The following is a 21,757-nucleotide window of genomic DNA, read 5'->3' on the forward strand; positions in this document are numbered from 1 at the left end:
GGGGGGGGAGCAGGCCCCCCGCTGAGCAGAGAGCCTGACTCGGGGCTTGATCCCAGGACCCCAAGATCATGACCTGGGGTGAAGGCAGAAGCTTAACCCACTGAGCCATCCAGGTGCCCCGTGTACTATTGAGAGAGCCTGGGAGCACAGAAAACAGGGCTAGCAACTCATCAAAGGAATGCTACCAACCACTCTGCAGTTCATCTCACTAACCCTTTGCAGACCCTGTCAGAAAACCTGCCCATAAACTGCTGGGAACACCTCATCTGTGGACATCCTTTCCAGCTGGCCCACAGACACTACCCCCCGCCCCTGCCCATGCTCTGCACACCTCACTCTGCCCTGAACATGGCTGGCTGCCAGTATGTGCTCCCCTGGGGTGAGCCTTTGTGAACCTTTGCAGATGGCTAGTGAGCACATGCAGAAAGCCATCTCAACCCTGTGAAATTGATAGAAGACTCATAGATGTGAGCATTTCAGAGCACTGTCCTAGGGAAAACAAATGGGAGGCTCTCAGCATTTCACCTGGCTTTGTGGAATCAAGAGAAGGCATATATATCTTAAGAACTTTCCCCAAGAGAGAACAAAAGGTATGGAATGGGCACATCCATAAACCAGGTCTAAGAAAGCCTCAGAATCCTTAACCAAATTGAATGGTGAAGGTATTTCTCTTCTAAAGACGGTCAGTATAGACTGGAGGAAGTGTCTTCGTTCAATGCAAAAGCAGCAATACAAGACTCCAAAGAACACACACACACAAAATCATGGAAATAGGATACCGCCAAAGAAACAATAATTTTCCAGTAATCAATCCCGTAGAAAGGAGGTCTCAGAATTGTCTGACAATTCAAAATAATTTTTTAAAACTCAACAAGCTACCAGAGAACACAGACAGACAACTCAGTTAAATCAGGAAAACAATACATGAACTAGGATATCAGCAGAGAAATCGATTTTTTAAAAAAGTTGAACGCAGGGCACCTGTGTGGCTCAGTGGGTTGAAGCCTTCCGCTCAGGTCATGATCTCAGGGTCCTGGGATCGAGCCCCGCATCGGGCTCTCTGCTCAGCAGGGAGCCTGCTTCCCCCTCTCTCTCTGCTTGCCTCTCTGCCTACTTGTGATCTCTCTGTCAAATAAATAAATAAAATCTTTAAAAATAAAATAAAATAAAAAGTTGAACACATTATAGAGCTGAAGAATACAATAATGAAACAGAAAAAATCCTCAATAGAGAGATTGTCAAATAAACTTGATCAAGTAGAACAGAGAATCTGTGAATTTGAAGACAAGTTATTTGATATTATCCATTCAGAGGAGAGAAATATCATATGCTCTCACTTATATGTGGAATCTAAAACAAAAAACCAAACTCAGAGAAACAGAAAAGATTTGTTTCCAGAGGCAGGGAATGAGGAGTGGTTTCAAAGGTTGAGTCGTCAAAAAGTAAAACCTCAAGTTATATATTAAGTTCTGCAGTTGTAGTGTACAGCGTGGGGACCATAGTTAACAATACAGGACTGTATATTTGAAAGTTGCTAAGAGGTAGACCTTAATGAGTGCCGTGAAGTGTGTAAACCTGGCGATTCACAGACCTGTACCCCTGGGGCTTGTAATACATTATATGTTAATAAAAAAAATTAAAAATTGAAAAAGAGGTAGACCTTTCTAATCACCAGAAAAAAAGTTGTAACTGTGTGGTAATGGATGTTAACTAGTCTTATTGTGGTGATCCTTTAACAATGTGCATGTGAGTATATACATATGCACGTGTATATGTTGTACATAACATTATGTACATTATGTTGTACACGTAAAACTGATATAATATTATGTCAATTGCATCTCAATTTTTTCCTTAAAGATTTTATTTATTTATTTGACAGACAGAGATCACAAGTAGGCAGAGAGACAGACAGAGAGAGGCAAGGAAGCAGGCTCCCCGCTGACAGAGAGCCCGATGCGGAGCTCGATCCCGGGACCCTGAGGTGAAGGCAGAGGCCCACCCCACTGAGCCAACCAGGCACCCCAGTTGCATCTCAATTTTTAAAATCTGAAAAAAGTTAATGAAAGAAAGGTGAATTACAATATTTTTATTTTTATGACACTTTATACTTTTCAAGGTATATTGTTCTTTATGTTATTTTATTTTGCCAAGTTTTATTCAATATGCAAATGCAATTTACAGGTAATAGGTCATCAAACCTACATCAAAAAGTCCTGAATTTTCTTGCTAAATTTGAACCTTTTTTAAAGATTTTATTTATTTATTTGACAGAGATCACAAGTAGGCAGAGAGGCAGGCAGAGAGAGAGGAGGAAGCAGGATCCCTGCTGAGCAGAGAGCCCGATGTGGGGCTGGATCCCAGGGCCCTGGGATCATGACCTGAGCTGAAGGCAGAGGCTTTAACCCACTGAGAAACCTAAGCACCCCTAAATTTGAATTTTAACTCAATAAGAATTATATATAAGTGTCCCAATTTTGCATCAGAGTTTTCTGAATTGATGAAATTTTGCTCTAATGTGGCTATGATAGAACTGACAATTTCATGGTCATCTCATATCCCACTGTGCCACTTTCACTGACATATTAGTAATAAATACTGCTTTTTCGCTTCAGAAATTTTGTCCAAACAGAAAATTCCACTTTAAAGAAAAAACATAGTGGCAATGTCAAAAGCTGGCAAGGGTGCATAGAAACTGGAATTCTCACACATTTCTGTTGGGAATATAAAATGGCACAGCCACTCTGGAAAGAAGTTTGGAACTTCCTTAAAGAGCTAAACATTTCTTACTATACACTCCAGCCACTGTACTCCTGGACATTTACCAGAGAGAAATAAAAAATTAATGTACAGACACACATAAAAATCTGTACATGAATGTTCATATTTATTTATAATAGCAAAAAATGGAAACAATGAAAATGTTCCTCAATAGGTAAATGGTTAAACAAAGTCTGGCATATCTACATCATGGAATACCACTTAGTAATAAAAAGCAATGGGTTATTGATACATGCAACTACGTGGATGGATCTTGAGATCATTTTGCTGAGTGATAAAGCCAACCTACTATATGATTCCAATTAAATACCATTATCAAAGTGACCAAATTACAGAGCTGGAAAATGGAGTTGTGGCTTGCTGCCACCATCCCAGCATCGTGAGAGAGTATCTTATTGCATATTGCTGGACTGGGAAAAGATCAAAATTCAAAGTTTGTTGTTTACTGAGTGGATATTGCTTTCACGCCTTTGTAAGGGGAACCACTGTAAGTCAGAGAATGTCTGTACTTATTAGGTGATCAAGAGGCTGGCTGGCTGGCTACTGTAGGCTCTACTGCCTCCCACTGCAATTAAAAATTCTTTTCTCTGAAAAAAATCTTTGCTTTTACCTTATCCTAATGTATGTGAAACTTGAGAACTGAATATTATTTTTCCTTTCATGGAGATAGTATCTGTTATGTAAGAGATCATATAGTCTGATTTTTTATAATGGTTTCCTTGTTTGAAGCCCTGTCTATTTTTACATATTTGTTGTTATTTCTTTTTGCTTTTCTCTCCAAAGGGAAACTTGTCCAGGATTTGCATTGGTTTAGTTGAAGGGAATATGGTTTCTTGTTCAAATATTTCCAGTCCCTTCTATAAAGTATTCTTGTCCCCCCACCATGACCCTGTATCCAACCTAGCTTTCAAATAAAAATTCTACTTTACAGGAAATTTAGAATATTGAGGGAGAGAGTGTGAGGATGCTATTGGGCAAATGCAGACCTGGATACCCAAGTTGACATCTTGATTTCTACAACAGTACAAGAATACAAAAAAATGATGGTGGTGTGTGTTGGGGAGGGTAGATACAGTTTCAGAACAAATGAGTTTCAGGATCAAATATAATCTGTTTGCATATTGATTGGAATAAACTAGCTGTAAAAAGCATTTTTTCAATGAACAGGAACTCAAACTGACATACAGTTTAGATAATGCTAAGAATTGTTCATTTTGTTTCATAAGGTAATGAATTTGTGTCTACATAAAAAATATTGTTATTTTTAAGTGATATATGTAGTATTTGGAAGGAAATAACAATTGCAAGGAATTTCTTTAAAATACCTCAGAAACAAATTTTTTTTAAAAAGTGAAGCCATTGTGGGAAAAAAATTTTAAGTGTAGAATTTAAGTGTTTCATATTACTATCTTCAATACTTTTGTATTATTGTTTTATTTTAAAAATTGTTTTCTGCGCAAAGGAAAAGAGTAAGTACGTACTTCCTATAGTTTCACCTGTCATAGTTACCTGGACTCCATCTCCCACCTCAATCTACCTCCCCCCTCCTGATTAAAAGCAAAATACTCATAGCAAATACATAATATCGAAAAGCAATACAGGAGTAGTCAAAGGGAAGCCTGAGTTTGAACTAAAAAAATTTAAAGGAAAGAGACTTTTCCCCATTGCAGTATTTTCTCCAACTCCTTGCTAGTGCAGTTCCTTTCACTTGTCAGAAATAACATTGCTGTTTCTGTTGCCTAGCCTCATCTGTGCCTGGAGTTCCTTGAGGATTCCTGGCATCTTGAAATAAACAGTTCATGCCAGGTAGCACAGTCAGAGGTAGACGAATATAGGCACAGGTAAAGAGGCAATCAAGTCAAATCAAGTCCGAGATAAAATACTCCTCATGCAGCACAGACCAAGTCCTTTTAAAATCTTCTCTTTTGTCACATACAATCACTTTTCTGCTAAAAAAAAAAAAAAAGAAAGAAAAGTGTCAATTTATTTTCATACGAAAAGCTTCACCTTTCTCCCACTTACTAGTTCCTGAGGGGGGAAAAAATACAAAAAGAAAAAAATTCAAAAGCTAATAGCGCCAGGGAAGTGACTCAGGTAGAAGCATTTAATTAAGCAAAAGAAATAGAGGCGGGAGGGCAGTAGCCCTCCCGCAGAGGATTCTGGGAGGTATAGTCCACTCCCGGTAGGCGGGGCTGTAGCCCTAAGCCTCCTTGGGATGCTGGGAAGTGTAGTCCAGAAGTTCCGTGCAGTGGATGACATTTCCTCTTCAGCATTGTGGGTTGTGTCGCTCGTGTGGGGCTCGGGGTTCTAGGAAGGAAGGCGCAGGAACTTCCGCTCCAGGGGAGCCTGCGGCCATTATTCCCCATGTGGTGGGGAGACTTGAGTCCTAGCAACGATTCTAGGCCTCTTCAGGTTAGGCAAGGGACCAGTGGTGTCCCAGCCCAATGTCTTAAGGGCAAAAAGTGATGTCCGAGGGAGGAAGCGGTGGAGACATTTGCATTTCCCTCTTGCTAGGCGGAGCTTCCTAGCGTTTGGGGCGGATCACTTGTTGGAGCTTGGCGACAGGCCAGGGTTGTGCTTCACTGTTTGGTGGTCTCCTGGGTGCTGAGCTCCCCAAGCCGTCTCCTGGGCTAGCCAATCATCGTTGCCTTTTCCTAGCGCTGTAATGTTGGTCGAGTTGCTCTCTGTGAATAAGTTTCCGGTGTGTACTTACAATACTAGTTAATACTTCTAAAACGCTAGAGAGGGGCACCTGGGCGGCTCAGTGGGTTTAGCCGCTGCCTTGGGCTCAAGTCATGATCTCGGGGTCCTGGGATCGAGTCCCGCATCGGGCTCTCTGCTCAGCAGGGAGCCTGCTTCCTCCTCTCTCTCTGCCTGCCTCTCTGCCTACTTGTGATCTCTCTCTGTCAAATAAATAAATAAAATCTTAAAAAACCCAAACAAACAAACAAACAAACAAAAACGCTAGAGAACAGTGATGACACCCAGAAAAGATTGCTTCTGGTTATGGGTGCACAGGGCTCCAGCCAAAGTAAATGTAACAACAAGCAAGTCTGTATGAAAGTTTTCGATTTCCTTATGTTAAGAAGGCACCATACATACAGGTGTAGAGGACATACAATAAATCAGGCTGAAAATATGAACAACATATAGGCTAGAAAGTGGCTTAATCTTGGAGATTCATAAGGTAATGAAACTCCAATAGAAATATGGATATGAGGGGCACCTGGGTGGCTCAGTGGGTTAAGCCGCTGCCTTCGGCTCAGGTCATGATCTCAGGGTCCTGGGATCGAGTCTCGCATCGGGCTCTCTGCTCAGCAGGGAGCCTGCTTCCTCCTCTCTCTGACTGCCTCTCTGTCTACTTGTAATCTCTGTCTGTCAAATAAATAAATAAATAAATCTTTTAAAAAAAAAAGAAATATGGATATGAATATAAAAGATATGAATAGTCAACTTGTAGCTCAATAAGCTCACTGCACAACCTGTGGTCTCCAAGCTGTTACTAAAGTAGAATCTACAATAGGCCTTTCCAGCAGTCTGTGAGATTCCTGTGTCTGACAGGGAGACTAGGGAAATCAGTGGATCCCATTAGAGTGCACTGAACACACTGATGTTCTTTTCTCAAGTTTATAAGAAGCAGTATAGTATATTTGCATATGAATAAAAGAATGCAAGGACAACTTAAATATAAGTCATTAGACTGCGTGGCAGCAGTCAGTGGTCTATATATTTTGTAATTGGGGTAAGCATGGTGGGCTGATAAGTTCAAGTCCAGAGAGACCTACAGATGATTCAGATTATACTGGGAGTGCACATACTTGCATATTTTTCTACCCTCTCATAGAGGTCTGAACACTATATATCCATAGCGTAGGAGCTAAGTTCTTATCTTCTGCATATTATTGCATGAAGTGCTTTCTCAGTTTCATTTTTACCATTTAGAAACTGATCTTTAAAAAGTTAATTGTCCCGCGCCTGGGTGGCTCAGTGGGTTGGGCCGCTGCCTTCGGCTCAGGTCGTGATCTCAGGGCCCTGGGATCGAGTCCCTCATCGGGCTCTCTGCACGGCGGGGAGCCTGCTTCCTCCTCTCTCTCTCTCTGCCTGCCTCTCTGCCTACTTGTGAACTCTCTCTCTCTGCCAAGCAGAGAGCCCAATGCAGGACTCGATCCCAGGACCCTGAGATCATGACCTGAGCTGAAGGCAGAGGCTTAACCCACTGAGCCACCCAGGCATCCCGAATGGGAACATTCTTGCCCTGTTCTTGTTCTATCTCTCTCAGTCAGTTCTGAATGCATGCATGCCCATAAAGAATAAAGAAATGCAAACCAGTCACACTAAGGTTGAGACTCTATATTTGTCAAATTCGATACTCAGTACGGGTCAGCAAACATTTCCTTATAGTATCTGCATTCCGCCCCTCCCAAACCCTGCATCCATCTCTTCCTTTCTGTAATGTTTTCCTTCCTTCCTCTCCCTTTCCTTTCCTCTTTCTCCCAGTTCAAGGTTCTCTAGCGTCTATAAGGAAGCTTCCTCGAATAGGTAGTTTGCTTTGGTTGAGTTGTCTTAGTTTTTGTCACATTTGGAAGAAAAAATTTCAAGAAAACGATGGGGGCGGGGCGGCCAAGCTAGCCTAACAGTATAGAATTAATTCAGGCTGACTCTCCAAAAGAGAACACCGACTATTTAAACGCTGACTATCCCAAACAGTGGGAGAGCCTTGAGGAAAGGGCCACTCCGCAGGAGATTCCGGGATTTGTGGTCGACAAGATCCACAAGGTCAGACGCATTAAGCTCCGGAAAGACGCCCTGAATGCATCGTTGGCTGGAGAAAATACAGACGTACATTAAAGAGTTCTATACACTTGGCAGCATTCCCCGGTTACAAAATTCGATCCGTAGCCACACGCTTTTTTTTTTTTTTTTTTTAAAAGATTTTATTTATTTATTTGACAGAGAGAAATCACAAGTAGGCAGAGAGGCAGGTAGAGAGAGAGAGAGAGGAGGAAGCAGGCTCCCTGCTGAGCAGAGAGCCCGATGCGGGACTCGATCCCAGGACCCTGAGATCATGACCTGAGCCAAAGGCAGCGGCTTAACCACTGAGCCACCCAGGCGCCCGCCACACGCTTTTAAATACAATCCAGGATCTCGGTGTGACAGCCGGCACTTCCGCCCTAGGAAGGCGACGAGAGGGGTGCTGGGGATTCTGGGAAGTGTAGTCCGGGAACACAGTACAGCAGGATAACTTCCGCTGTAGGAGGGGGAGGCTGCGACCCTGCTCCCGTCGGGAATTCTGGGAAGCGTAGTCCAGGACGTCTCTGTAGACAGAGTCGCTTCCGCTCCCGGTACAGGAGGACGCGGCCTTCATTCCTCTGCGAAAGGTGAGCCTTGCCTCCTCGAGAACCCTCCCGGCAGCCGCAGTGACTTGGCGTCACTTCGCCGTGGGCCCATGGTCCTCTGGCCGTCGACCCTGGGGAAGAGAATCCGCCGGCGGCGAAGGGCGGGGTTTGTGTTCCTTCTGAATGAGCTCCGTGGAGTGCGGGGCAGTGCGTGCATCTCCGGCTCAGGGCCGGGGCCGGGCGCCGACGTCGCTGGGAGTGAGGGTCTCCCGGGTTCTGCACTTCCCCGACCCTTTCCCCGACCCTTTCCCCGACCCCCGGCCAGTGCTGCCCTTTCCCAGCTCCCCCGGCTGTATACTGTTCGGAGAACCTGTGTCTCTGCCTCTTTTCTTTAAGTGGGTAGTCGTGTCTACCTAGTAGAGTTACTTTAAGAGTTAAATGAGGATGCAGCAGCGGAAGGCTCTGAGTCTGGCTTGGGGTAAAAAAAATTAGGTCTCTTGATAAGCAGTACTTTTAAATTTCTGGAGAAGCTCTCAGTTCCATAAAAGCATCTGTGAACCTGGGATGGGGTCCGAGCTCTGACCCTTCTGGGATCCCTGAAGGAAGGGAGGCTGCACCCAGATACCCATTTTTTTTTTTTTAAGATTATTTATTTATTTATTTGACAGAGAGAGATCACAAGTAGACAGAGAGGCAGGCAGAGAGAGAGAGAGGGAAGCAGGCTCCCTGCCGAGCAGAGAGCCCGATGCGGGACTCGATCCCAGGACCCTGAGATCATGCCCCGAGCTGAAGGCAGCGGCTTAACCCCCTGAGTCACCCAGGCGCCCCCCCCCCTTTTTTTTTTTAAATCTAAATTTAAGTAGTTATAAAGAGTCATTCCTGGTTGTTGTCTGGGACACCACCGTAATTTATGCGGGAGTTCTAATGAAGTTGTGATTCTCTCAGCCTCCTTTCCTTCCCCAGCCTGGACTTCTTGAAAAAGGCCCCTGGGAGGAAGGAATGGCGCTTTGGCTCCTGGAAGCAGAGCGTCACCGGAGTAGTACTTAGCGTCTCTCTTCCTCTTAGGCTATCTCCTCTCAGGGGAGAAGGTATTTCCTTAACCCATCTGTAAATTCTTCTACCGCGATGCCCTGACTTTGTTGAATAAATAAATACAGGAAGGTATGGGAGAGTTCTTGGGCATGAATAATAACAATTATATTTACTTTTTCAAGCTTTTATTTAAATTCCTGTATGTTAACATAGAGCATAATATGCGTTTCAGGTGTACAATATAGTGATCCGTACTTCTGTGTTCCTGACAAGTGCACTCCTTAATCCGCATCTCCTGTGTCACCCATCCCTCCACCAGCCTCCATTCTGGTAACTATCAGTTTGTTCTTTATGGTGGAGAGTCTCTTTCTTGGTATGCCTCTCTTTTTTTCTTTGCTCCTTTGTTTGGTTTCTTTAACGCCACCTATGAGGGAAATAATACGGTATTTCTCTTTCTCTGACTGACTTATTGCACTTAGCAAAGTACACTCTAGCTCCATCCACATCGTTGCAAATGGCAATATTTCATTCTTTTTTATAGCTGAGTAATACTCCATTGTATTTATACACCGTATCTTCCTTATCCATTCATCAGTCGATGGGCACTTGGGCTGTTTCCATAATCTGTCTACTGTAGATAAATGCTGCCATTAACATCAGGGGGCATGTTTCCCTTTGAATCAGCCTTTTTGTATCCATTGTGTAAATACATGGTAATGCAATTGCTAGATCATAGGGTAGTTGTATTTTTAACTTTTGGAGGAATCTCCATCTATTTTCCACATTGGTTGCTCTGGTCTGCATTCCCACCAATAGTGTAAAAGGGTTTCCCTTTCTCCACTTCTTCACCAACAATTGTTCTTGTGTTGTTGATTTTAGCCATTCTAATAGATGTGAAGTGATATCTCATTTTTAAAAATTTTATCTTATTTTTTCAGTGTTCCAAGATTCATTGTTTATGCACCACACCCAGTGGTCCATGCAATCCTTGCCCTCCTTAATACCCACCACCAGGCTCACGCATCCCTCCATCCCCTCCCCTCCAAACCCTCAGTTTGTTTCTCAGAGTCCACAGTCTCTCATGCGTCGTCTCCCCCTCTGGTTTCCCTCGATTCACATTTCCTTTCTTTCTCCTAATGACCTCCGTGTTATTCCTTATGCTCCACAAGTAAGTGATACTCTATGGTAATTGACTTTCTCTGCTTAACTTATTTCACTCAGCATAATCTCCTCCAGTCCCGTCCATGTTGATACAGAAGTTAGGTATTCATCCTCTCTGATGGAGGCATAATACTTCATTGTGTATATGAGCAATATCTTCTTTATCCATTTGTCTGTTGAAGGGCATCTTGGCTCTTTCCACAGTTTGGCGACTGTAGCCATTGCTGCTATGAACATTGGGGTACAGATGGCCTTCTTTGCACTACATCTGTATCTTTGGGGTAAATACCCAGTAGTGCAATTGCTGGGTCATAGGGTAGCTCTATTTTTAATTTCTCAACACACTGTTTTCCAAAGTGGCTGCACCAGCTTATATTCCCACCAGTGTAGGAGGGTTCCCCTTTCTCTACATCCTCTCCAACACTTGTTGTTTACTGTCTTGTTAATTTTGGCCATTCTAACTGGTGTAAGGTGGTTTCTCAATTGTGTTTTTGATTTGAGTCTCCCTGATGGCTAATGATGATGAACATTTTTTCATATCTCTGTTAGCCATTTGTATGTCTTCTTTGGAGAAGTGTCTTTTCATGTCTTCTGCCCATTTTTTGATGTGATTATCTGTTTTTTGAGTGTTGAGTTTGAGGAGTTCTTTATAGATCTTGGATATCAGCCCTTTGTTTGCAGTGTCATTTGTGAATATCTTCTCCCATTCTGTGGGTTGCCTCTTTGTTTTGTTGCCTCTTTCCTTTGCTGTGCAGAACCTTTTTATAGTTTTGATTTGCATTTCCCTGGTAAGTGATGTTGAACATCTTTCCATGTGTCTGTTGGCCATCTGTGTGTCTTATTTGGAGACAGGCCTGTTCATGTCTTCTGTCCATATTTTAATTGTAATTTTTTGGGGGGTGTTGATTCATAGAAGTTCTTATATATTTGGATGCTAACCCTTTATCAGATATGTCATTTGCAAATATCTTCTCCCATTTCATAGATTGCCTTTTAGTTTTGTTGATTGTTTCCTCCACGGTGCAGAAGCCTTTTATTTTAATGTAATCCCAATAGTTTATTTTGTTTTTGTTTCCTTTGCCTTAGGAGACATATCTAGAAAGAAGTTGGTATGGTCGATGTCAGAGAGCTCACTGCTTCTGTTCTCTAGAATTTTGATGGTTTCCTGCCTCACATTTAGGTCTTTCATCCATTTTGGATTTATTTTTGTGTATGGTGTAAGAAAACAGTCCAGTTTTGTTCTTTTGCATGGTACTGTCCAGTTTTCCCAACACCATTTGTTGAAAAGACATGCTTTGTCCCATTGGGTATGCATTCCTGCTTTGTCTAAAGTTGATTGACCATATAGTTGTGGGTCCAATTCTGGGATTTCTGTGTGTTGACACAGACACAGACACACTGATCTGTGTGGCTATTTTTGTGCCAGTACCATACTGTTTTGATGTCTATAGTTTTGTAATATAACTTGAAGTCTTAGAATTGTGATACTTCCAGTTTTGCTTTCTCTTTCAAGATTGCTTTGGCTGTTTGAGGTCTTTTGTGGTTCCACACAAATTTTAAGGTTGTTTGTTCTAGCTCTGTTAAAAATACTATAGGTATTTTGATCAAGATTGCATTAAATGTGTAGATTGCTTTGGGTAGTATAGAAATTTTAACAATGTTTTTTATTCCAGTGGAAGAAAACATTTAACAATGTTTTCCACTTCCAAAAATGGAGTGTCTTTCCATTTCTTTGTTTCCTTTTCAATTTCTTTCATCAGTTTTTCCTAGTTTTCAGAGTACAGGTCTTTCACCTCTTTGATTAGGTTTTTTCTTAGGTATCTTATGGTTTTTGATGCAGTTGTAAATGCTGTTTCATTATTGGTGTATAGAATGCAACATATTTCCATACAGTGATTTTTTATTCTGTGACATTACAGAATTTGCGTAACTCTTTTAACAATTTTTGGTGGAGTCTTTTGGGTTTTCTGCAGAGTATCGTGGCATCTGCGAATAGTGAAAGTTTGACTTCTTCCTTCCAGATTTGGATCCCTTTTATTTCTTTTTGTTGTTGGATTGCTGAAGCCAGGACTTCCAGTCCTATGTTAAATAACAGTGCTGTGAATGAACATCTTTGTCTTGCTCCTGACCATAGAGGAAAAGCTCTCGGGTTTTTCCCATTGAGAATGATATTAACTATGGGTTTTTTTTTTTTTGTATATGGCCTTTATCATGTTGAGATATGTTCCCTCTATCCCTACTTTGTGGAAGGTTTTTTATCATGAATGAATGTTATACATCGTCAAATGCTTTTTCTGCATCTATTGAAAGGATCATATGTTCTTATCTTTTCTTTTATTGATGTAGGGTATCACATTGGTTGATATGCAAATATTATACCACCCTTGCAGCCCAGGAATAAATCCCACTTGATCATGGTGAATGATTCTTTTAAGGTACTGTTGGATTTAATTTGCTAGTATTTTATTGAGAATTTTTCATCCATTTTCATCCATATTAATCAGGAATATTTGCCTATAATGCTCCTTTTTTTTTTTAAAGATTTTTAAAAGATTTTCACTTTATTTATTTGACAGAGATCACAAGCAGGCAGACAGACAGGGAGAGAGAGAGGAGGAAGCAGGCTCCCCGCTGAGCAGAGAGCCCGATGCAGGGCTCAATCCCAGTGCCCTGGGATCATGACCTGAGCTGAAGGCAGAGGCTTTAACCCACTGAGCCACCCAGGTGCCCTTATAATACTCCTTTTTAATGGATTCTTTGGTTTGGCATCAAGGTAATGCTGGCTTTGTAGGTTGAGTTTGGAAGTTTTCCTTCTTTTTCTATTTTTTGGAATAGTTTGAGAAGAATAGGTATAACTCTTCTTTAAGAGTTTGGTAGAGGGGCGCCTGGGTGGCTCAATGGGTTGAGCCGCTGCCTTCGGCTCAGGTCGTGATCTCAGGGTCCTGGGATCAAGTCCCGCATCGGGCTCTCTGCTCGGTGGGGAGCCTGCTTCCTCCTCTCTCTCTCTCTGCCTGCCTCTCTGCCTACTTGTGATCTATCTCTGTCAAATAAATAAATAAAATCTTTAAAAAAAAAAAAAAGAGTTTGGTAGAAATCCCCTATGAAGCCATCTGGCTCTGAACTTTTGTTTCTTGGGAAATTTTTGATTACAAGTTTTCTATTTCTTCCTGTTTCAGTTTTGGTAGTTTGTATATTTCTAGGAACTCATCCATTTCTTCCAGGCTGTCCCAATTTGTTGGTCTATACTTTTTCATAATGTTCTCTTATAATTATTTTTATTTCTGTGGTACTGGTTGTTATTTCTCCTATCTCATTTGTTAATTTATTTGGGTCCCTTCTCTTTTCTTTTTGATAAGTCTGACTAGAGGTTTATCAATTTTATTGATTTTTTCAAAGAAGCACCACCTCCTGGTTTCATTGATCTGTTCTATTGTTTTTTAGTTTCTATATAATTTATTTCTGCTCTAATCTTTATTATTTCCTTCCTTCTGCTGGCTTTAGACTTTGTTTTTGTTTTTTCCTAGCTCCTTTACATGTAAGTTAGATTGTTTATTTGAGATTTTTCTTGCTCCTTGAGGTAAGCTTCTGTTGCTATATACTTCTCTCTTAGGACTGCTTTTGATGTGTCCTAAAGATTTTGGACCATCATGTTTTCACTTTTGTCTCTATATTTCTTAACTTCTTCTCTATTTTCTGGTTGACCCATTCATGGTTTAGTAGCATGTTACTTAACCTCCATGTATTTGTGGTCTTTCCAGACTTTTTCTTGTGGTTGGCTTCAAGTTTCATAGTGTTGTGATCAGAAAATGTGCTGATGGTATATCATACACATAAAATGGTGTAATTATACACATAAAATGGTATAATCTCAGTCTTTTTGTATTTGTTGAGGTCTGATTTGTGACCTAATACATGATCTGTTCTGGAGAATATTCCATGTGCACTTGTAAAGAATATGTATTCTGCTGTTTTAGGTTGGAATGTTCTGAACATATCGGTTAAGTTCACCTGGTCCAGTGTGTCATTCAAGCCATTGTTTCCTTGTTGATTTTCTGCTTAGTTGATCTGCCCATTGATATGTGGGGTGTTAAAGTCCCCTACTATTATTGTATTATTATCATATATTTCCTTATGTTTGTTATTAATTGTTTTATATATTTGAGTGCTCCCACATTGGGGGCATAAATACTTACAATTGTTACATCTTCTTGTTGGATTGTCCCCTTTATTATGTAATGTCCTTCTTCTTCATCTCTTGTTACAGTCTTGGGTTTGTTTGTTGGTTTGTTTGTTTTTGTGGGTTTTTTTTTTTTTTTTTCTGTCTTTGTTTTAAAGTCTAGTTTGTCCAGGGGCACCTGGGTGGCTCAGATGGTTAAGTGTCTGCCTTCGGCTCTGGTCATGATCCTAAGGTTCTGGGATTGAGCCCCACGTCAGGCTTCCAGCTCAGGGGGGAGTCCGTTTCTTCCTCTCCCTCTGCCTGCCCCTCTGATTCTGCTCTGTCTCTCTCTCTCAAGTGAATAAATAAAATATTTTTTTAAAAAGTCTAGTTTGTCTGAAACAAGTATTTCTACTCCAGTTTTCTTTTGACATCCATTTGCTTAGTGAATGTTTCTCCATGCCTTGCTGTCAATGTACTGGTGTTATTAGGTCAAATATGAGTCTCTTGTAAGCAGCATATAGATAGGTCTTTTTTTTTTTTAATCCATTCTGACACCCTTAGTTTTTTGATTGATGCTTTAGTCCATTTGCATTCAAAGTAATTATTGATAAGATACATGTTTATTAACATTTTGTTACTTGCTTTGTGGTGGTTTCTGGAGATTTTCTCTGATCCTTTATTGTCTTCCTCTCTTTCATGTTTTGCTGATTTTCCTTAGTGATGTATTTGAATTTCTTTCTCTCTATTTTTTTTTTTTAAGATTTATTTATTTATTTATTTGAGAGAGAGACAGTGAGAGAGAGCATGAGCGAGGAGAAGGTCAGAGAGCGAAGCAGACTCCCCATGGAGCTGAGAGCCCGATGTGGGACTCGATCCCGGGACTCCGGGATCATGACCTGAGCCGAAAGCAGGCGTCCAACCAACTGAGCCACCCAGGCGTCCCATCTTTCTCTCTATTTTTTGTATGTTTAGTAGTGGTTTTTGATATATGGTTGCTGATAGGTTTGTATATAAACTCTTCAGCATAAAGCAGTCTATATTAACAACTATATAACTCTGCTGCTGTAGTATGAAAGCAACCAGAAATATTACTTAAACAAATGAGCATGCCTATATTCCAGTAATACCTTATAGAATTTGTGGAATAATATCATTTGATCATTTTCACATACCATAAAAGAATAGTCTTTTTAAAAAATCAGTGTTAGTCCCATTGTTAGCTCACAGCTAAACAAAAACAGGCAGGGGCCTGTATGGTAGCCAAATTTGCTAAACCTCTTATTTTCTCTAGGGTTCTTATATTTTTAGTTACATTGATTTATGCCTTATGTTTATTGGATTTATTGATTTCTCTCTACTTTTTATTATTTCCTTTTTTTCTGTTTACTTTAAGTATAATTTATTTGCCCTTTCCTAGTTGTTAGCTTAAATTGATTTTAGACTCCTCTTTGCTTTCTTTTTTTTTTTAGACTCCTCTTTTCTAATATGTGAATACATTTCTCTATAATATCTGCTTTGCCTGTGTCTCACACATTTTGATATGTTGTTTCTTCATCTTGATTCTGTTTAAAGTATGCTCTTTCTTTTATGACTTTGGCCTTTTGGTTGCTTAGAAGTGTGCTGTTTAATTTCCAAATGGAGATTTCCAGATATCTTTTTGTTATTCATCTTTAGTTTATTTCTATTACAGTTTGAAAAATACTTTATAAGATTTTATAGCAGACTGGAGATGAAAAAGGAAAGAATCAATGAACTCAAAGATAAAGCAATGTAAATATTTTCAGTCTGAGCAACAGAGAGGAAAAAAATACTGAAAATACGAGCAGAACCTTAGATCCTTATGGGACAATATCAAAAGTCTAGTATTCATGTGATTGGAGTCTTAGGAGAGGAGGAGAGGAATATTTGTGTGGAAGTACTAGCTGAAAACCCCCTAAATTTGGTGAGATACATAAATTTAGATTCAAGAAGCTTGGTGAATATCAAATACAAGAAACTCAGAATTACTTCTGAATATATCATAAAGTTCTGAAAATTATAGATAAAAATTCTTGACTAAAGCTAGAGAAAGTAGCACATTATATGTGGCAGAACAATGATTTAAATATTTGCAGAGTTCTCAGGAGAAACCATGCATGCCAGAAGACAGAACAACGTATTTAAAGTGCTTAAAGAAAGGAATTGCCAACTCAAATTTATATATCCAGTGAAAATTTCCTCTGGGAATGAAGGGGGAGGAGTGTCACATCTATGCTAAAATGGAATACTAAAAGAGATTCTTTAGGCTGAATAGAAATGATACCAAATGAAAACTAGGAACTTAAGAAATGAAGAAAGAGGGCGCCTGGGTGGCTCAGTTGGTTGGACAACTGCTTTCAGCTCAGGTCATGATCCTGGAGTCCCGGGATTGAGTCCCGCATCGAGCTCCCAGCTCCATGGGGAGTCTGCTTCTCCCTCTGACCTTCTCCTTGCTCATGCTCTCTCTCACTGTCTCTCTCTCAAATAAATAAATAAAATCTTAAAAAAAAAAAAATGAAAGAGGAGCAACAAAATGCTAAGTTTTTTGATAAATATAAAATATTGTTTTTCTCCTCTTAAAAATATACATGACTGTTTAAAGTGAAAATTATAACTTGGTTAGAGTATTTTATATAGAGTAATAGATACAACTACTACATGATGTGGGAGAGAGTTAAGGGAACTATTTGATGGTAAGGCTTCTGCATTTTAGTGGAAGTGGTAAAACAAAAACACTAAGTACACTGTGAAAGAGTAGGTGTATATATTGGAACCTAGAGGAAAAAATCCCAAGAGCTATAACCATAGGTTAACAGATAAATTAAAATGAATGGAATCCTAAATTTTTTTTTCAAATAACCCCAAAAAAGGCAGGAAATGGGTAATTGAGGAAGAAAATCATGGAGGAAATGTTTATAGCAGCAGTGTCCACAATAGCCAAACTATTGAAAGAACCATGATGTCCATAGACAGATGAATGGATAAAGAATGTGAGTAGTATTCCATTGTGTGTGTATATATATATACACATATATATGTATATATAATAACAATGCCTGTACACACACACACACACACACACACACACACAGGAATATTACTCAGCCATCAGAAAGGATGAATACATACCATTTACATCAATGTGGATGGAGATTATGTTGAATGAAATAAGTCAATCAGAGATAATTATCATATGGTTTCACTCATATATGGAAGATAAGAAACAACACAGAAGGTCATAGAGGAAGGGAGGGAAAACTGAATTTGAAGTGATCAGAGAGGGAGACAAGCCATGAGAGACTCTTAACTATAGGAGAGAAACTGTTGCTGGAGGGATGGTGGGTAGGGATGGGGATAGGGTATTTGGTTGGGGATAGGGCAGTTGGGTGATGGGCATTTAAGGAGGACACATGATGTGATGAACACTGGATGTTATATGCAGCTGATAAATTATTGAACTCTACATCTGAAACTAATGATGTACTATATGTTGGCTAATTTAATTTAAATTTTAAAAAAGGAAGGGAGGAAAATCAGGGTAAAGTGATAGACTTAAATCCAACCATATAAAAATTACATTAAATGCTAATGGCCGAAATATATTAATTAGGAGATTATAAAATGGATTAAAAAACAAGAACCAAGTATATGCTATCTAAAGAGCCTACTTAATGTCCTACATATAAGGACATAGATATGGTAAAGGTTAAAGGGATTACCCCAAAAAGGTGTGCCATGAAAACAACAATCAAGAGAAAGCTGGAATGGCTATAGTAATATCCGACAAAGGAGACTTCAGACAAATAACCATTATCAGGGACAAAGAGGGACACTTACACCAAGGGTAAGTTCATCGAGTAGACATAACATTCCATCCTAAATGTGTATTCACAAAACAACATAACTTCAAACCACATGAGGAAAACTGGACAGAACCAAAAGAAGAAATGGAGAAACCCACAATTTCATATGGAGATTTGAGTACTCTTCTCAGTAACTCATAGAACAAGCAGGCTTGTTCAGTAAGAATATAAAAGACCTGAATAATAATAATAACCTTTCCAGTACACACTATGAAATAAACAACAAAATGCATGATTTGCATGATCTTCAGTTCTGATAATTTCTGTTGACCTGTCTGTGAGTTCACTGCTGTTTCTGCTCTGGCAAACTAGGGCTGATGTGCAGCTTCTATATTTATTTCATGGTGACAACAATGAGGATAACAATAGCAGCTATCATTTGTTGGGTGCTTATTATGAACTACATGGACTTTCTAACGCTTGGATGCATTAACTCATTTATTCTTCATAATAACCCTACTTTTGTCTTCATTTTACAGATGAAGAAACAGAAACATCAAGAGGTTAATTATTTTGCAGTTTACTCTGCTATTAAGTGGCAGAATCTTGATTGAAGCGTGGCAACCTGATTCTATAGCCTAGGCTCTTGGCCAAAACACTCTGCTTTTATCAGACTGGCAAGGTGGGTTTTAGGAGTTGATAAGGCTGGTAGCAAAGCCTGTTAAAAGGTATCTTAGAACAGGGGACGTATAAGCTGGTATAAAAAGCCAAGAGGATTTAGGATGCAGGTCGGCAAACTATTGCCCATACTTCTTTTTGTAAAGCCTCTCCTCACCTACAAAATCCTGGAGGCTTTCCTGTGAGGTAAAGTCCTTTACACAGCTGGAGTTTACAGGGAAGAGCAGACATGGAAGATTCCTCTATAGCTGGCTTGCTAAGAGTCTAGACTTTATTCTAAAGGCATTGGGCAGTCATGCACATGTTTTAACCGAGAAAGGGACATAATCAGACTCTTTCTAACATGTAAAGCTGTGGAATGACTACTGTTTAAATGTCTGTTTAAAACGAATTGCTTTATTTTTTATAATAACATAAATTGCTTTATATTCTGAATTCTTAAAATCCCGTGGATGATTCGTAACTCCTATTGCTTGGTAAATCTGATGAAGCAAGTCTAACTGGTGGCCTGTATTCATACTGAGTATGTGCCTGAAGAAACATCCACAACACTTAGACACAATTCCAAGAGCATCTTATAATAGGGAGCAGTGGGAAGCTGGGAGTCACAAGGCCTGACTCCCAGACCCTCCTCTGCCCCTGGCTTAGGTGTTCTCCAGTCATTCCCTATACTCACTGGGAGGTTGAACGATCTAATGGTTGATTGCATAGGCTCAGCCTGCAAATTGCTTCTATTCATCTCAGAATCTATGTTTGCGACCCTGTCTGCAAACTAGTCACATGAGCGAAAGAGGTTTCATTTTCACAAAACCTCTTCCTCCACAGATACCAATTATAGACCCTGGACTGGGGCCTAGGTATTAGTTTTGTTTCCATTTTTTTATTAGCTTCCCAACAATTACCAGTGAGCTGGTAGATTGAAAGCCACCATCCTAGTAATTGAGAACATGGACTCTGGGATGATAATCCTGGCTGCTCTGCTGACTGAATGGATAATCATGAATAAATAACTTAAAATCTCAATGCTTCAGCTTTTCCAGTTACTGCAGTGTGCAGCAGCACGAGCAGCAAAGTCTCCTGGGACAGGCTGTACGAAGCTATGCAGGAAGTCCTGCCTAGGAACCAGCATAAGCACTGGAAGTGTTCGGAGACTGTGGAGCTGCAAGTCAGCTTGAAGAACTATGACCCTATCATCAGGCTTAGGTCCACTCCCTGCCCCACATTCTCCAGGTGTGATTTAGGGTGATGAGGCCAAAGCTGTGGATATTCCCCACATGGGCGTTGAGGCCCTGAAGCATCAATAAGATTAAAAAAATCAGTCAAGAAGTTGGCCAAGAAGTATGATACTTTTTGGGCTCCAGAATCTCTGATCAAACAGATCCACGAATTCTGGGTCCAGGCCTGAATAAGCTGGCGACTTCCCTTCCTTGCTGACCCGCATGAGAACCTGGTGGCCAAAGTGGATGAAGTGAAGTCCGAAATCAAAGTCCAGATGAAGAAAGTATTGTGTCTGGCAAGGCCGTTGGCCATGTCAAGATGGCCACTTAGCTGTCAGTTTCCTGGTGTCATTGCTCAAGAGGAATTGGTAGAACATTCGGGCTTTATACATCAAGAGGATCATGGGCAAGCCCCAGTGCCTGTACTAAGGCACAGCTTAATAAGCCCTAGTGTTGCCATTAAAAACAACAACAACAACTCAATGCTTCAATATTCTCAACAGTAAAAATTGTGTTAATCCTTGGGGTTGTTTGAGGATTAAATGAGGCAATGCCTCTAAGGCATGTGATTTGGTTCTTGACTTCTCACCACCTCTTCGCCTTATTTGCCACAAGTACCCTCTGTTCGAGTACTGTTCTGTTTGAGTACCCTGTTGAGCTTTGAGTGGCTGATACAGCACTGTCATCCTCCAGGGCTAACATCAGGCCTCGTTTTCTTCGTTGAGCCCATCTAACTCTCTCGCTTATCCAGTGTAGGTTTGGGGACCCTTTCCATGTTCCCCCAAAGGACCCTGTTTACACTCTACTGTGGCATCTGTCGGTGTGTAACAGCTCATTTCCTAATTGGTCTCCCACACTTAGACTCTAAGCAACTAGAGGTCTAGGAACTATATCCCTTTCAGAAGGTGGTCTATAAATATTGGGTAAGTGAGAAGAAAACTCAGCTCTTTCACTACTAACTGTGAAGCCAAGTCAATACTTGCTCTTGGTAGTGGTGCATACATTCTGTGGATTCTTCACCTGTGGCCTGTGTGGGCAGGGACTTGGGAGGAGATGCGTACTCTGCTGCAGGAGAAGAAAACGTCTCTCTAAAGTGGTACAAAAGGCTCTACCTTAGTTACAGCCTCAACCAGCCCTTTTTTGAGTTCTTTCTCTTACACGATTGATCGAGAAGTTGCTTGAAAACAGTAAATAACAGTAAACACCTGTTGAATACAATAAATAACCTTGCCCAAGAAATTAAACTCCTGATCCCCAAGTCCTTGCAAGCATCAAGTGCTGAGCCAACACCTTACATGGATATGAGAAATATAGTGGCATCATTATATCCTTCATTATATCCATGTGGGAAAAGGGATGTGCTATCTGAGCCTTCTCTGACTTCAAGAAGAATATGGGGACAGATGGCAGCTACACTTGTGGTAAACATAGAATAATGTATAAACTTCTGAGGGGTTCCTGGGTGGCTCAGTGGGTTAAAGCCTCTACCTTTGGCTCGGGTCATGATCCCAGAGTCCTGAGATCGAGCCCCACATTGGGCTCTCTGCTCAGCAGGGAGCCTGCTCCTCCTCT

General features: G+C 40.6%; 1 protein-coding gene and 1 pseudogene across 2 annotated transcripts in view; both read left to right on the forward strand.

Moving 5' to 3' along the window:
• Positions 1-5,446: 5,446 nt before the first annotated feature.
• On the forward strand, positions 5,447-20,634 carry LOC132005882 (large ribosomal subunit protein uL1-like; annotated as a pseudogene).
• Positions 8,085-21,757, forward strand: part of ZNF112 (zinc finger protein 112) — a 44,882-nt gene continuing 31,209 nt past the window's right edge. Inside the window, exons 1-2 of one of the 2 annotated variants that reach the window (XM_059383581.1) lie at positions 8,092-8,159; positions 9,382-9,479. The gene's annotated coding sequence lies outside the window, so the exon portion shown is untranslated. Of the gene's footprint in view, positions 8,160-9,381; positions 9,480-21,757 lie in introns of both variants that reach the window. The other variant, XM_059383582.1, reaches the window with a different exon arrangement.

The sequence above is a fragment of the Mustela nigripes genome, chromosome 17, assembly GCF_022355385.1.
Source record: "Mustela nigripes isolate SB6536 chromosome 17, MUSNIG.SB6536, whole genome shotgun sequence".
Classification (NCBI taxonomy): Eukaryota; Metazoa; Chordata; class Mammalia; order Carnivora; family Mustelidae; genus Mustela; species Mustela nigripes.